A 17687-nucleotide genomic window follows, 5' to 3' on the forward strand; every position below is an offset into this window, starting at 1 on the left:
CCACCATATACCTTCCCCAAAACAGCCACCATACCTACCTATTATGGCCTTTTCATAGCCATTCCAAGATATATTGCCATGCAACTTTCCATCGTTTCGTTTATTATGACACACTTCATCATTGTCATATTGCTTTGCATGATCATGTAGTTGACATCGTATTTGTGGCAAAGCCACCTTTCATAATTCTTTCATACATTTCGCTCTTGATTCATTGTACATCCCGTTACACCGCCGGAGGCATTCATATAGAGCCATATTTTGTTCTAAATATGGAGTTGTAATTCTGAAGTTGTAAGTAAATAAAAGTGTGATAATCTTCATTATTAGAGCATTTTACCATGTGAGGAAAGGATGATGGAGGCTATGATTCCCCCACAAGTCGGGATGAGACTCCGGATGAAAAAGAAAAAAAGAAAAAAAAGAGGCCAAAAAATGAGAAAGGCCCAAAAAATAAAGAAAAAGTAAATGAGAGAAAAAGAGAGAAGGGGCAATGTTACTATCCTTTTTCCACACTTGTGCTTCAAAGTAGCACCATGATCTTCATGATAGAGAGTCTCCTATGATATCACTTTCTTATACTAGTGGGAATTTTTCATTATAGAACTTGGTTTGTATATTCCAATGATGGGCTTCCTCAAATTGCCCTAGGTCTTGGTGAGCAAGCGAGTTGGATGCACACCCACTTAGTTTCTTTTTGAGCTTTCATACACTTATAGCTCTAGTGCATCTATTGCATGGCAATCCCTACTCACTCACATTGCTATCTATTACTGGGCATCTCCATAGCCCGTTGATACGCCTAGTTGATGTGAGAATATCTCTCTTTTTGTCTTCTCCACAACTACCATATTCTCTTCCACCATAGTGCTATATCCATGGCTCACACTCATGTATTGCATGAAAGTTGAAAAAGTTTGAGAACATCAAAAGTATGAAACAATTGCTTGGCTTGTCATCAGGGTTGTGCATGATTTAAATATTTTGTGTGATGAAGATGGAACATAGCCAGACTATATGATTTTCTAGGGATAGCTTTCTTTGGCCATGTTATTTTGAGAAGACATGATTGCTTTATTAGTATGCTTGAAGTATTATTGTTTTTATGTCAACATTAAACTTTTGTTTTGAATCTTATGTATCTGAATATTCATGCCACAATAAAAAAGATTACATTGATAAATATGTTGGGTAGCATTCCTCATCAAAAATTCTGTTTTTATCGTTTACCTACTCCAGGACAAGCAGGAATTAAGCTTGGGGATGCTTGATACGTCTCCAACGTATCTATAATTTTTTATTCTTACATGCTATTATATTATCTGTTTTGCATGTTTTATACGCATTAATATGCTATTTTATATTATTTTTGGGACTAACTTATTAACCTAGAGACCTGTGCCAGTTTCTGTTTTTGCCTGTTTTTGAGTTTTGCAGAAAAGGAATACCAAACAGAGTCCAAACGGAATAAAACTTTCGCGATGATCTTTCTTGGACCAGAAGCAAACCAAAAGACTTGGAGATGAAGTCGGAGGAGACACGAGGCGGCCACAAGGGTGGAGGGCGCGCCCAGGAGGGTAGGGCGTTTCCCCTGTCTCGTGGGCCCCTCGTGGGTCTCGTAACCTAATTCTTTCGCCCATATATACTCTTATACCCCAAAACCATCAGGGGGAGCCACGAAAACACTTTTCCAGCGCCGCAACCTTCTGTACCCATGAGATCCCATCTAGGGACCTTTTCCGGCGTCCTGTCGGAGGGGATTCGATCATGGAGGGCTTGTACATCAACACCATTGCCCTTCAGATGAAGCGTGGGTAGTTTACCACAGACCTACGGGTCCATAGCTAGTAGCTAGATGGCTTCTTCTCTCTCTTTGATTTTCAATACCATGTTCTCCTCGATGTTCTTGGAGATCTATTTGATCTAATACACTTTTGCGGTGTGTTTGCCGAGGTCCGATGAATTGTGGATTTATGATCAGATTATCTATGAATATTATTTGAATCTTCTCTGAATTCTTATATGCATGATTTGATATCTTTGCAAGTCTCTTTGAATTATTGGTTTAGTTTGGCTTACTAGATTTGTTTTTCTTGTGGGATAAGTGCTTAGCTTTGGGTTCAATCTTGCAGTGTCCTTTCCAAGTGACAGTAGGGGCAGCAAGGCACGTATTGTATTGTTGCCATCGAGGATAAAAAGATGGGGTTTTCATCATATTGCTTGAGTTAATTCTTCTACATCATGTCATCTTACTTAATGCGTTACTCCGTTCTTTATGAACTTAATACTCTAGATGCATGCTGGATAGCGGTCGATGTGTGGAGTAATAGTAGTAGATGCAGGCAGGAGTTGGTCTACTTGACACGGAGGTGATGCTTATGTTCATGATGATTGCCTTAGATATCATCATAATTATGCGCTCATCTATCAATTGCTCGGCAGTAATTTGTTCACCCACCGTATTATTTGCTATCTTGAGAGAAGCCACTAGTGAAACCTATGGCCCCCGGGTCTCTTTTCCATCATATAAGTTCTCTTTTCCATCATATAAGTTTCCGATCTACTATTTTGCAATATTTAACTTTCCGATCTATAAACCAAAAATACCAAAAGTATTTATTTTACCATTTATCTATCTCTATCAGATCTCACTTTTGCAAGTAACCGTGAAGGGATTGACAACCCCTTTATCGTTTTGGGTTTATGTTTGTTTGATTGATTTTGCAGGTATTCGGTGATTTGTGCGTTGTCTCCTACTGGATTGATACCTTGGTTCTCAAACTGAAAATCTTGTGGAAGATCTGACCAAGTATTTTGTAGACAACTGCATGTACAAATACTATATCACATAATAACAGGTAGCTTTGACTACTTTTACAAATACTAAATTATGATAGGGTGAACATGATACAGACGTACCATATAATATTCAAACAATAAGCAGATATGTCTGCATGAGATATTTTATGTATGGGGCATGAGATATTTGATACATGGGGGGTGGGGTGGTTAAGGAGGAGCTTACTCATGATGAGCAGCCAGGCATGCAAGTAATAACTGGATTTGTGGCTGTCGTCCGTGCATTGCCGAGACAGAGCTTGGGGTAGGCTGTCTCCCTCTCATCACAAATCTCCATCAACCTGGGGTGGGCGGTTGCAAAGAAATCATCAAAGCCGCGTGTTCGATAGACGGCAGAGGCTGCAGCGTTGAAACATGATTGCGGCGTCAAATGGAAAGGGTCGGGCACACGCCTGACTTACTTGATCACATGCTTGGTTCAGTTCATGGCGACGGCAAGGCGGAGCGGACAGGAGATGAGAGATATGTGGCATCGGATGACGATGGAACAAGGGGACTAGCGCTCGCTCTGCTCGCTACAGATAGCAGTAATCTAGTCCATCATCATTACACACACAAAAATGGTGTAAACCGAAATGGCCATGGGGGGAGCTGCTTACCGAGGAGATGGTCACGTTGACCTTGCTTCTCAACTCCATCAACGCCGGATCCGCGCTACTCTCCTGGCGCATCAGGTCGTCCGTCGAGGAGGAATAACACCCTTCGCTCGCTAGATCTATGGTGCGACTGTCGTCGCATGGATTCGAGCGATTCGGTGAGAGTCATGGTCGTCGGTTTTGCCGCCTGATACGTCTCCAACGTATCTATAATTTTTGATTGTTACATGCTATTATATTACCCCTTTTTGGATGTTTATGGGCTTTATTTTACACTTTTATATCATTTTTGGGACTAACCTACTAACCGGAGGCCCAGCCCATATTGTTGTTTTCTTGCCTGTTTCAGTATTTCGAAGAAAAGGAATATCAAACAGAGGCGAAACGGAATGAAACCTTCGGCATCGTGATTTTTTGGAAGAATATCATCTTGGAGACTTGGAGATCAAGTCAAGAGACCCTCAAGGAGCCCAGGAGATAGGAGATAGCATGGCCCCATGTCTCGTGGACCCCTCGAGCACCTCCCGACCGACTTCTTTCGCCTATATATACCTATGTACCCTAAAAACATCAGAAATCAAGATAGATCGGGAGTTCTGTCGCCGCAAGCCTCTGTAGCCACCAAAAACCTCTCGGGAGCCCGTTCCGGCACCCTGCCGGAGGGGAATCCATCACCGGTGGCCATCTTCATCATCCCGGCGCTCTCCATGACGAGGAAGGAGTAGTTCACCCTCGAGGCTGAGGGTATGTACTAGTAGCTATGTGTTTGATCTCTCTCTCACTCTCGTGTTCTCTTTCGTGTTCCCTCTACGGCATGATCTTGATGTATCCCGAGCTTTGCTATTGTAGTTGGATCTTATGATGTTTCTCCCCCTCTACTCTCTTGTGATGAATTGAGTTTCCCCTTTGAAGTTATCTTAACAGATTGAGTCTTTTATGAGAACACTTGATGTATGTCTTGCCGTGTTTATTTGTGGTGACAATGGCATATCATGTGCCACTTGATGTATGTTTTGGTGACCAACTTGCGGGTTCCGTCCATGAACCTATGCATAGGGGTTGGCACACATTCTTGACTCTCCGGTAGAAACTTTGGGGCACTCTTTGAAGTACTTTGTGTTGGTTGAATAGATGAATTTGAGTTTGTGTGACGCATATCGTATAATCATGCCCACGGATACTTGAGGTGACAATGGAGTATCTAGGTGACATTAGGGTTTTGGTTGATTTGTGTCTTAAGGTGTTATTCTAGTACGAACTCTTTAATAGATCGATCTGAAAGAATAACTTTGAGGTGGTTTCGTACCCTACCATAATATCTATGTTTGTTCTTCGCTATTAGTGGCTTTGGAGTGACTCTTTGTTGCATGTTGAGGGATTGTTATATGATCTATCTATGTTATTATTGTTGAGAGAACTTGCACTAGTGAAAGTATGAACCATATGCCTTGTTTCCTATCATTGCAATACCGTTTACGCTCACTTTTGTCATTAGTTACCTTGCTATTTTTATAATTTCAGATTACAAAAACCTTTATCTACCATCCATATTGCACTTGTATCACCATCTCTTCGCCGAACTAGTGCACCTATACAATTTACCATTGTATTGGGTGTGTTGGGGACACAAAAGACTCTTTGTTATTTGGTTGCAGGGTTGTTTAAGAGAGACCATCTTCATCCTACGCCTCCTACGGATTGATAAACCTTAGGTCATCCACTTGAGGGAAATTTGCTACTGTCCTACAAACCTGTGCACTTGCAGGCCCAACAACGTCTACAAGAAGAAGGTTGTGTAGTAGACATCAAGCTCTTTTCTGGCGCCGTTGCCGGGGAGGTGAGTGCTTGAAGGTATATCTTTAGATCTTGCAATCGAATCTTTTTGTTTCTTGTTTTATCACTAGTTTAGTTTATAAAAGAAAACTACAAAAAAATGGAGTTAAGTTTGTCTCTTACGCTTCGTCTTTTTATTATCTTTCGTGAGTATGATGGAAAGGAAAATTGTGCTCAATTGCTAGAAGAAGAAATCTATAGAATGTTTGATACTAAATCTTTGTATGATGAGCATGATTGCAATGTTGTTAGTATGAATTCCTTGAATATCCATGATGCTAATAATATGCAAAGCCACAAGCTTGGGGAAGCTATGTTTGATGAATATGATATATTTTGTCCCCCAAGCTTTGATGAGAAAATTTATTTTGATGATAGCATGCCTCCTACCTATGATGATTATATTGATGAAAGTGGGTTTGGAAGAGTGTCAACTTTAGGAAGTAGTGATCCCACTATTTTGGAGGATGTTGAATTTTATTGTGATGAATACGAAAGTGGATTTGGAAGAGTGTCAACTTTATTTAGTGATTCCACTATCTTGGGAGAGGTTTCAATCGATTATGATGAGAACGAAGTTGCTACTTATGATGATTATTGTGATGAAACTTATGCTATAAAATGTAGTGATGATTATATTTACAAATCTTGTCATGATTATGATTATCCTTTTTCTGAACATTACTCTTTGAATGTGGAAACAATTTTTAGTGTTCAAGTCTCTTATGATACTCCCACTATTCCGAATAAGAAGAATTTTGCTTATGTGGAGAGTAGTAAATTTTCTATGCAAGTAGATCATGAAAAGAATGCTTTAGGTTCTGGTTATATTATTGAATTCATTCATGATGCTACTGAAAATTATTATGAGGGAGGAATATATGCTTGTAGGAATTGCAATAATGTCAAGTTTCCTCTCTATGTGCTTCAAGTTTTGAACTTATGCTTGTTTTACCTTCCTATGCTTGTTGATTATTGTTCCCATAAGTTGTTTACTCACAAAATCCCTATGCATAGGAAGTGGGTTAGACTTAAATGTGCTAGTCATACGCTTCATGATGCTCCCATTATGTTTCAATTATTATCTTTTATGTGAGCATCATTGTCATCATCATGCCTAGCTAGAAAGGCATTAAAGAAAAGTGCTTGTTGGGAGACTACCCAATATCTATCCTTACTGTTTTTGTGTCTCCACATAATTATGCTACTGTAGTAATCATGTTTTATATCCTTTGTTTCAATAAAGTGCCAAGTAAGACCTTTAGGATAGCTTACGGTGATAGTTGTGTTGATCCTGCTGAGAATCAGAAACTTTTGCACCCAGTAAATTAGTTTTTTTACTTCACATAAACCTGCTTCTGATCTGATTCTTTTTGCTATGGATTTGCACACAAATTACTTAGGTCTTCCTAATTTGGTAGGATTTTTGGAGTTCCAGAAGTATACGTTTGATACAGATTACTACAGACTGTTCTGTTTTTGACTGATTCTGTTTTTCGTGTGTTGTTTGCTTATTTTGATGAATCTATGAGTAGTATCGGAGGGTATGAACCACAGATAAGTTAGAATACAGTATATATTACACCAATATGAATTTAGAATGAGTTCATTTCAGTACCTAAGTGGTGGTTTTATTTTCTTATACTAACGGAGCTTACAAGTTTTCTGTTGAGTTTTGTGTTGTGAAGTTTTCAAGTTTTGGGTAAAGATTCGATGGACTATGGACTAAGGACAACCAAGAGCCTAAGCTTGGGGATGCCCCGGAAGGCAACCCCTCTTTCGTCTTCGTTCATCGGTAACTTTACTTGGAGCTATATTTTTATTCACCACATGATATGTGTTTTGCTTGGAGCGTCATTTTCTTTTGTTAGTATTTGCTTTCTGTTATTTAGATTAATGTTTTGCATCTTTAGTTTCAATAAAAAAGTCAAGGATAGCCTTTGACATGCTTATTTTGCTAGTATACATGTTGCTGTTTGAAAACAGAAAGTTTACCGTTGTTGCAAAAATTCTCTAGAAAAGTCAGAGAATGATATAATGTTGAAACTTTTTGCATAATGAGCTCTGATAAATTTACTACAGTGGGAATTTTGGTTCATAATTTTTGGAGTTAGGGAAGTATTGGTACTATTGTATTCTTTACAGACTGTACTGTTTTGACAGATTGCTGTTATGTTTGCGTTGTTTGCATATGTTTGCTTGTTTAATGATTCTATTTGAGGATAGGAGTATTAAATATGCAGAGGCATTTAGTATGCAATGTTGAATAATAATTTTAGTGATTTGTTACAGTATAAAATGATAAGGTTTTGCATTGGTTTATACTAACCTATCTCACGAGTTCTTGTTGAGTTTGGTGTGAATGAAGCTTTTGATAAAAAGAGAAACCATGATATGAGAGGTATTAAGGAGACACAAAATTTCAAGCTTGGGGATGCCCAAGGCACCCCAAGATATTATTCCAAGAAGTCTCAAGCATCTAAACTTGGGGATGCCCCGTTAGGCATCCCACCTTTCTTCTTCAACAACTATCGGTTAGTATCGGTTGAGCCTAAGTTTTTGCTTCTTCACATGAGTTGTGCTATCCTTGCAATGTCATTTTATTTTGTTTTGCTTGCTGTTTGAAAACAATACCAAGATCTGAAATTCTTTATTGTTAGAGAGCTTCACATAGTTGCACAATTATTTGACTACTCATTGATCTTCACTTATATCTTTCGGAGTAGTTTGTCATTTGCTCTAGTGCATCACTTATATCTTTTAGAGCACGGTGGTGTCTTAATTTTGAAGAAATTGCTAGTCTCTCATGCTTCACTTATATATTTTTGAGAGACTTTTAGAACAGCATGGTATTTACTATGGTTATAAAGTTGGTCCTAGAATGATGAGCATCCAAGTTGGGTATAATAAAAACTATCATAGAAAGTGAATTGGATGCTATGATCAATTTGATGCTTGTTAATTGTTTTGAGATATGGAGGTAGTGATATTAAAGTCATGCTAGTTGAGGTGATTATGAAAAATACTTGTGTTAAGGGTTGTGATTCACGTAGCATGCACGTATGGTGAACCGCTTTGTGATGAAGTTGGAGCACAATTTTATTTATTGAGTGTCTTCCTTATGAGTGGCGATCGGGGACGAGCGATGGTCTTTTCCTACCAATCTATCCCCCTAGGAGCATGCGCGTAGTGCTTTGGTTTTTGATGACTTCTAGATTTTTGCAACAAGTATATGAGTTCCTTTGACTAATGTTGAGTCCATGGATTATACGCACTCTCATCCTTCCACCATTGCTAGCCTCTCTTGTACCGCACAACTTTCACCGGTACCATACACCCACCATATACCTTCCTCAAAACTGCCACCATACCTACCTATTATGGCATTTCCATAGCCATTCCGAGATATATTGCCATGCAACTTTCCACCGTTCCGTTCATATGACACGCATTACTTTTGTCATATTGCTCTTTGCATGATCATGTAGTTGACATCGTATTTGTGGCAAGGCCACCTTCATAATCTTCATACATGTCGCTCTTGATTCATTGCATATCCCGGTACACCGCCGGAGGCATTCATATAGAGTCATATCTTGTTCTAGCTTTGAGTTGTAAATCCATAAAAGTGTGATGAACTTCATTATTAGAGCATTGTCCTAGTGAGGAAAGGATGACGAAGACTATGATTCCCCCACAAGTCGGGATGAGACTTCGGACTTTACAAAAAAAGAGAAAAAAAAAAGAGAAAGGCCAAAAAGAAAAAAGAAAAGCCAAAGAAAAAAAAAGAAAAAAAGAAGAAAAGAAGAAAAAAATGAAATGAGAGAAAAAGAGAGAAGGGACAATGCTACTATCTCTTTTTCCACACTTGTGCTTCAAAGTAGCACCATAATCTTCATGATAGAGAGTCTCCTATGTTGTCACTTTCATATACTAGTGGGAATTTTTCATTATAGAACTTGGCTTGTATATTCCAATGATGGGCTTCCTCAAAAGTGCCCTAGGTCTCCGTGAGCAAGCAAGTTGGATGCACACCCACTTAGTTTCTTTTGTTGAGCTTTCATATATTTATAGCTCTAGTGGATCCATTGCATGGCAATCCCTACTCACTCACATTGATATCTATTAATGGGCATCTCCATAGCCCGTTGATACGCCTAGTTGATGTGAGACTATCTTCTCCTTTTTGTCTTCTCCACAACCACCATTCTATTCCACTTATAGTGCTATGTCCATGGCTCACGCTCATGTATTGCGTGAAAGTTGAAAGAGTTTGAGAATATTAAAGTATGAAACAATTGCTTGGCTTGTCATGGGGGTTGTGCATGATTAAATACTTTGTGTGATGAAGATAGAGAAACAGCCAGACTATATGATTTTGTAGGGATAACTTTCTTTAGCCATGTTATTTTGAGAAGACATGATTACTTTGATTAGTATGCTTGAAGTATCACCATTTTCATGTTAATATGAACTTTTATTTTGTATCATTTGGATCTGAACATTCATGCCACAATAAAGAAAATTACATTGAGAATCATGCTAGGTAGCATTCCACATCAAAAATTCTATTTTTATCATTTACCTACTCGAGGACGAGCAGGAATTAAGCTTGGGGATGCTTGATACGTCTCTAACGTATCTATAATTTTTTATTGTTCCATGCTATTATATTACCCCTTTTTGGATGTTTATGGGCTTTATTTTACACTTTTATATCATTTTTGGGACTAACCTACTAACCGGAGGCCCAGCCCATATTGCTGTTTTATTGCCTGTTTCAATATTTCGAAGAAAAGGAATATCAAACGGAGTCCAAACGGAATGAAACCTTCGGCATCATGATTTTTTGGAAGAATATCATCCTGGAGGCTTGGAGATCAAGTCAGAAGACCCTCTAGGAGCCTAGGAGATAGCCCCCCCCTACAGGGCGCGGCCCCCTATCCCGTGGACCCCTCGAGCACCTCCCGACCGACTTCTTTTGCCTATATATACCTACGTACCCTAAAAACATCAGAAATCAAGATAGATCGGGAGTTCCGCCGCCGCAAGCCTGTAGCCACCAAAAACCTCTCGGGAGCCCGTTCCAGCACCCTGCCGGACGGGCAATCCATCACCGGTGGCCATCTTCATCATCCCAGCGGTCTCCATGACAAGGAGGGAGTAGTTCACCCTCGAGGCTGAGGGTATGTACCAGTAGCTATGTGTTTGATCTCTCTCTCTCTCTCTCTCTCTCTCTCGTGTTCTCTCTCGTGTTCCCTCTATGGCACGATCTTGATGTATCCCGAGCTCTGCTGTTGTAGTTGGATCTTATGATGTTTCTCCCCCTCTACTCTCTTGTGATGAATTGAGTTTCCCTTTTGAAGTTATCTTATCGGATTGAGTCTTTTATGAGAACACTTGATGTATGTCTTGTCGTGTTTATTTGTGGTGACAATGGGATATCATGTGCCACTTGATGTATGTTTTGATGACCAACTTGCGGGTTCCGCCCATGAACCTATGCATAGGGGTTGGCACACATTCTTGACTCTCCGGTAGAAACTTTGGCGCACTCTTTGAAGTACTTTGTGTTGGTTGAATAGACGAATCTGAGATTGTGTGATGCATATCGTATAACCATGCCCACGGATACTTGAGGTGACAATGGAGTATCTAGGTGACATTAGGGTTTTGGTTGATTTGTGTCTTAAGGTGTTATTCTAGTACGAACTCTTTAATAGATCGATCCGAAAGAATAACTTTGAGGTGGTTTCCTACCCTACCATAATCTCTACGTTTGTTCTCTGCTATTAGTGGCTTTGGAGTGACTCTTTGTTGCATGTTGAGGGATTGTTATATGATCTATCTATGTTATTATTGTTGAGAGAACTTGCACTAGTGAAAGTATGAACCCTATGCCTTGTTTGCTATCATTGCAATACCGTTTACGCTCACTTTTATCATTAGTTACCTTGCTGTTTTGATAATTTCAGATTACAAAAACCTTTACCTACCATCCATATTGCACTTGTATCACCATCTCTTCGCCGAACTAGTGCACCTATACAATTTACCATTGTATTGGGTGTGTTGGGGACACAAGAGAATCTTTGTTATTTGGTTGCAGGGTTGTTTAAGAGAGACCATCTTCATCCTACGCCTCCTACGGATTGATAAACCTTAGGTCATCCACTTGAGAGAAATTTGCTACTGTCCTACAAACCTGTGCACTTGCAGGCCCGGCAACGTCTATAAGAAGAAGATTGTGTAGTAGACATCACCGCCGTGGGGGCAAGAGCACAGACAGTACAGTGGGTGAGGGGAAGGAGAGTGGAGAGGATGCCGCCGCTGTTGGGTCAAGAGCGGCAGGAGTGGAGTGAGGTAGGGGAAGGAGAGTGGTTAGGTGTTTGTGTGACAGATCCGTCGGCGGTCGAAGTTGTGCGGCAGCCGGTTGGCCGATGCAGGCGGCGTTGCTGCGGGGGAGGGGAGAAGTCGAGGGTTGGGATGCGGCGGGGGAGGGGAGAAGTGGATAGGAAAGTAGTTGTTGACACTCTCAACGTGCATGGGATAGATCCGGTGGGACGGCGGCGGCGCATGGGACAGATCCGTCGCTCGGCGGCCTTAGTCTCCCGGCTGGCCGTCGGAGTTGTGCGGCGGCTGGCGGTCGGAGTTGCGCGGCGGCTGGCGGTCGGAGTTGCGCGGCTGGTGGATGCAGTCGGCGTTGCTGCGGGGGATGGGAGGAGTCGAGGCTTGGGATGCGGCGGCGGAGGGTAGAAGTAGAAAGGAAAGTAGGTGTGGAAGTGAGTTGGTGGAGGGGATAACTGAGTGTGGCTAGGGTTGCAATGCGGCGGGGGAGGGCAGACGGCTAGGGTTTTGTAGCCTGTCTTGTGGGTTGTCGGGTCAGGTTGTGATCCAGCTTGGGCTTGGCTGGGCCGGTGAGGCCAGCACGTGTGCCTGGCCCGTGTGATCCTGGCCGGGCCGTTACGTGTCTGGCCGGCCCATTTTACATGGTAACAATTGTTCCCTCGAAAATAATGTCATAATAAAGGTAATTTCTTTTATAGGAATTTTTTAGGGTGGCCCATTTTACCATTTATATTGTAATCCTATTTACCATTTGCCTGTTTTTTGCCGTGCTGGATATCTAATTTTATGCTTACGTGCAAATTGTGCTCGACGTTAGAAATGCTATCCTGACATTTGTACTAATTTATTAAAAGAAATCTTATATATTAAATGTATAGGAAACTCATATAAAATAATATATATATATATGTTATTAAATATGATTAATAAAAATAATTCTGAATACTAATTGTATGACAATAAAAGAGATAGGAAAAAATTATAATACTTTGTTGTAGAAGTTTTGTTTGCAAGTTTCTGTAATTTTTTTGGCTAATTTTTCATGTCCTATATAAGTAATTAGTTTGGCGCGTTTAAGCCTGCCCTGGCCGTGCCGTTCCGGACCGGCCCATTTGTCCAGTTGTAGTTGTTATTAAGAGTTTACATATATATTTATAGTTTACACATTTCCCAAAAAAAAGGATGGGATATATACATTAAACATGGTTGATAAAAATATAAAATTTTGTGCTTTGTTATTTCTGGTTTGTTTGCATTTTTGGATAAAAATGTTAAACTGAGGGTATCAACAAAAAAATCAGATTAAAAACAAATATACTTTGTTATTTCTAGTTTGTTTGCATTTTTTAAATTTTGTTGGACAATTTTGCATAGCCTATAAAAATAATTTAAAAACATTTAAGCAATTTCAGATGAATACTTATGTTTCCATGAACATTATAGAGAAAATAGTTGTGTTACTAAATTGATTTTAGTAGAACATTTTAATAATATAATGAAAAGATTATTTTATTACATTGAAAATAGTTGTGTTAGTAAAATGATTTAAGCATCTAGATATTGTAATATAATTAAATGTATTTTTTTATTTCGGATAAATTAGTTGTGTTATGACATTTAGTTATTTATATTTCAGTATATATATAAAATGATGGGTTCAAACATACTCACTGATGTAACGATGACAGACCGCACTGAATCACCACGAGAAGAGGTGCATATGACTAACCTTCCTATACATTTATATTATAGATGATATTACGAAAGGTCTATTTTTTAATTTATTTGTTCTTTCGGAAATTAGGAGACATGTATATGAACTTTGGAGATGCATAGAAAAAATCCGTTGATAGCTCAGTCGGGACGTCGTTGAAAGGGGACCAAAATTCATCTACATTTTTACAAAATAATAATGTTGAAGCGGTGATATATCATAACAAACCAAAAAAGGATGCCAATCTAAATATTATCCCACAAGGTATTTTTTAAAAATTTATCATCAATATTTTCTTTGTGAGATTGCCTATTGTAGTCAGCTAAATCTGCTCACTTTGGAAACTAACTAGACTCACATTTGTATTATGTCTACAGACTATGTTTGTACCCCTAGAGATATTACACTCATCGAATTAATCATGTCTGCCCCCAAGAAAACCAAATTCGTGGACATTGGAGATGCCTGGTTATCAACAGATGATTTAGAATGCCTTTTGAAAGATGATATGTTCTTACATGATGGTGTAAGACCAATTTTATAAACTTTGAATTTATAGTATGAACAAAATTTAATAGCGTAAAATGTTAATTTAATTGAAACGTTGATTGCAGGTGATAAATGCTTACATATATTGCATGCTTGATCATGACCATCTACGAGACAGGGCAGGTGAAAAAGTGCACATTATTAGCACGTTTGTATCTGGCCAAATAAAAAAAGATGGTGAAAAAGACATAGATCCATCAAAATATCGTCACATCGTACATCATGTTAATTCTTATCTGGATAAAGATATGGTTAGTGTCGTCTCTATAGCCATCCCTTTAATATTAATATCTAATGCTCACTCTGACCAGTATGATTTTTGCACCAGTTATTTATTTCGATTAATATGTCGGGCTACCATTGGTATCTAGCAGTCGCCAATTCCAAAAAACGTGAGATTCAAGTATTGGACTCACTTGGTTCTCGGATGAAACGCAATGACCTTGCTACTACGGTAACTATCTATTGTTTTTGCTCATCTTAAACGTTGTTTTGTTTGCCTTAATACCTAATACTTATCACATATAAAAAATTAGTTAATAGGACTCGAGAAGCGTCTAAAGTTTGCAGAGCATAGTCTGGAGTTTAACAAAGATCATAGGTGGCCTGATCTCAACGCTACAAAATGGACCGTCGTAGAGCAGTTTCAAGAAGCAATACAAACTGATGGGTAAACACTTGTTACAATGGTTTCTTTATTATAATTATCTGAGTAAACTTCTAAAGCATTATTTCAATATATTATAGCGTGTCATGTGGACTATTTATGCTAAATTATATGGAATATTGGACATCAAATGCACTATCTGACCAGTTCACCCAGGTATTTCATGTTTTTTACATTATCTGATTTTTTTTATCTCAGAAATATTATTTCAATTTCTGTTATTTTTTAGGAGGATATGAAACACTTTCGACGAAAATTAATTATCATTTTGCTTGATTGAGAGCTTAATAAGCTAAAAGGATGTCCCATATACCATCAACCTGACGATGAAGAAAGTTTAGCTAATTCTGATGTCGAGATCCTGGATAATCCACATGACGTAGTGAAAGACAAATGTTCTGCCCCAGTAACTTTCATGCCCACAGACCAACATGAGTTACTTGCTGGCCTCTGCAACTACATAATGAAGGTCGATGATGCGGGGTTGTTGGAGTAAGTATCATGTGTTCCCATTAATATTGTGCTCATGTTTATTATCATTCTTCTTACCATCCAATTGTTAGGGATGAATGGGTCCTTATCTCGACACCTGATCAAATGGGCTTAAGCCTTAAGAAACTTCAGTGCATACTTAACAAGGATCAACCTATGGACAATGATTGCTTCAACACTGCCGTGCGTATACTGGCATGTGATGAGGTTGTATTGTTCACAGACCCTCCTATACACTACATGTATCTAAGGTTTTGTGTAAGTTATCGTTACTCTTCATTCTATGTGCCATTAGTATCACCATGTTGAAGCAATTATATATTTTTACGTATTCCATGATGCTAGAGTCAACACAAGGTCAGAAGTTTTGTGATAAGGAGACTATTAAGAAGTTGTCATCATTATTGGATAGCTGGCCTAGGATGGATAACAACATCTCATCGTGCAACATGGTAAGTAAAGTTTTTTCCGTTTTGTTATCATGGTTTATTGTTGTATCTAATACCTCCACTTGTAGATTTATCTTCCCTATGCATCCATTGGCCAATACATATTGTATGTCATCGACGAAGAGGCACATCGTCTACATATTATGGACCCTATTCAAACATCACAATCGACACAGGATAAAAATTTGAGGCATTCACTGAAATTAAAAAGTTTTGCAAGGGATTTTAAAGAAGCACTTGAAATCAAGATGCCTGGTTGGAATTATGATATATCTAAATGGCAACATTTATTTCCACTTTGTGTTCCTATGAGTATACACGGGTAATGAATTCATAATAAAAATATTTATTTTTCTAATCACTATATTATTTATATTATTAATATAATAAATTGCGGGAATGTGTCTGGCTATTTTGTTTTTCATTTTATGTTGTGGTGGAACGGTAAAGAATTGGTCAAGCCAGTTTGCACGGTGCGTATTGTTTATTGATGACGTAAAACATTCTGCGTGAAAGTTTCATACTAAGGACATAATTGTTTGTGCAGGATGGGTACGAGATGAGGAAGAAATTTTTATTATACTTGCTGAAACATCGGGGTAATGAAGATAAAGGCAACTTTCCTGATATTGTGCAAGAAATTCTTAAGCGCATCATCTAGATATTGATATCTTGGTACTACATTTTAAGATCAAATATCGCTCAGTTTTTCATGGACATGTCATTATTTTACTTCTTGTTATCATTCTACATTGCAAAGACGGCTGAATTTCTTAAATTATTATGTTTGTGTTATATTGTTTATACGTGTCATATGTCAAGAGCCCGTGGCAACGCATGGGCACTCTACTAGTATAAATAAAGAATGAGTTTTCAACAATACCTTAAAGTGGTGATTTATTTTCTTATACTAACGGAGCTTATGAGATTTTCTGTTGAGTTTTGTGTTGTGAAGTTTTCAAGTTTTGGGTAAGGATTTGATGGACTATGGAGTAAGGAGTGGCAAGAGCCTAAGCTTGGGATGCCCAAGGCACCCCAAGGTAATATTCAAGGACAACCAAGAGTCTAAGCTTGGGGATGCCCCGGAAAGCAACCCCTCTTTCGTCTTCGTCTATCGGTAACTTTACTAGAGGCTATATTTTTAATCACCACATGATATGTCTTTTGCTTGGAGCGTCTTGTATGATTTGAGTCTTTGCTTTTTAGTTTGCCACAATCATCCTTGTTGTACACACATTTCGAGAGAGACACGCATGAATCGTGATTTATTAGATTACTCTATGTGCTTCACATATATCTTTTGAGCTAGGCAATTTTGCTCTAGTGCTTCACTTATATCTTTTTAGAGCACGACGGTGGTTTTATTTTATAGATATTGATGAAGTCTCATGCTTCACTTATATTATTTTGAGAGTCTTTAGGAAAGCGTGGTAAGTTTCTTTGGTTATAAATTTAGTCCTAATATGATAGGCATCCAAGAAGGATATAATAAAAACTTTCATATAAAGTGCATCGAATACTATGAGAAGTTTGATTCTTCATGATTGTTTTGAGATATGAAGATGGTGATATTAGAGCCATGCTAGTGAGTAGTTGTGAATTTGAGAGATACTTATGTTAAAGTTTGTGATTCTCGTAGCATGCACGTATGGTGAACCGTTGTGTGATGAAGTCGGAGCATGATTTATTTTTTGATTGTCTTCTTTTTGAGTGGCAATCGGGGACGAGCGATGGTCTTTTCCTACCAATCTAGCTATCCCCCTAGGAGCATGCGCATAGTAATTCATTTCGATAGCTACTATATTTTTGCAACAAGTATGTGAGTTCTTTATGACTAATGTTGAGTCCATGGATTATACGCACTCACACCCTTCCACCATTGCTGGCCTCTCTTGTGTCGCGCAACTTTCGCCGGTACCAGACATCCACCATATACCTTCCCCAAAACAGCCACCATACCTACCTATTATGGCCTTTTCATAGCCATTCCAAGATATATTGCCATGCAACTTTCCATCGTTTCGTTTATTATGACACACTTCATCATTGTCATATTGCTTTGCATGATCATGTAGTTGACATCGTATTTGTGGCAAAGCCACCTTTCATAATTCTTTCATACATTTCGCTCTTGATTCATTGTACATCCCGTTACACCGCCGGAGGCATTCATATAGAGC

The sequence above is a fragment of the Triticum aestivum genome, chromosome 7B, assembly GCF_018294505.1.
Source record: "Triticum aestivum cultivar Chinese Spring chromosome 7B, IWGSC CS RefSeq v2.1, whole genome shotgun sequence".
NCBI classification, from domain to species: Eukaryota; Viridiplantae; Streptophyta; class Magnoliopsida; order Poales; family Poaceae; genus Triticum; species Triticum aestivum.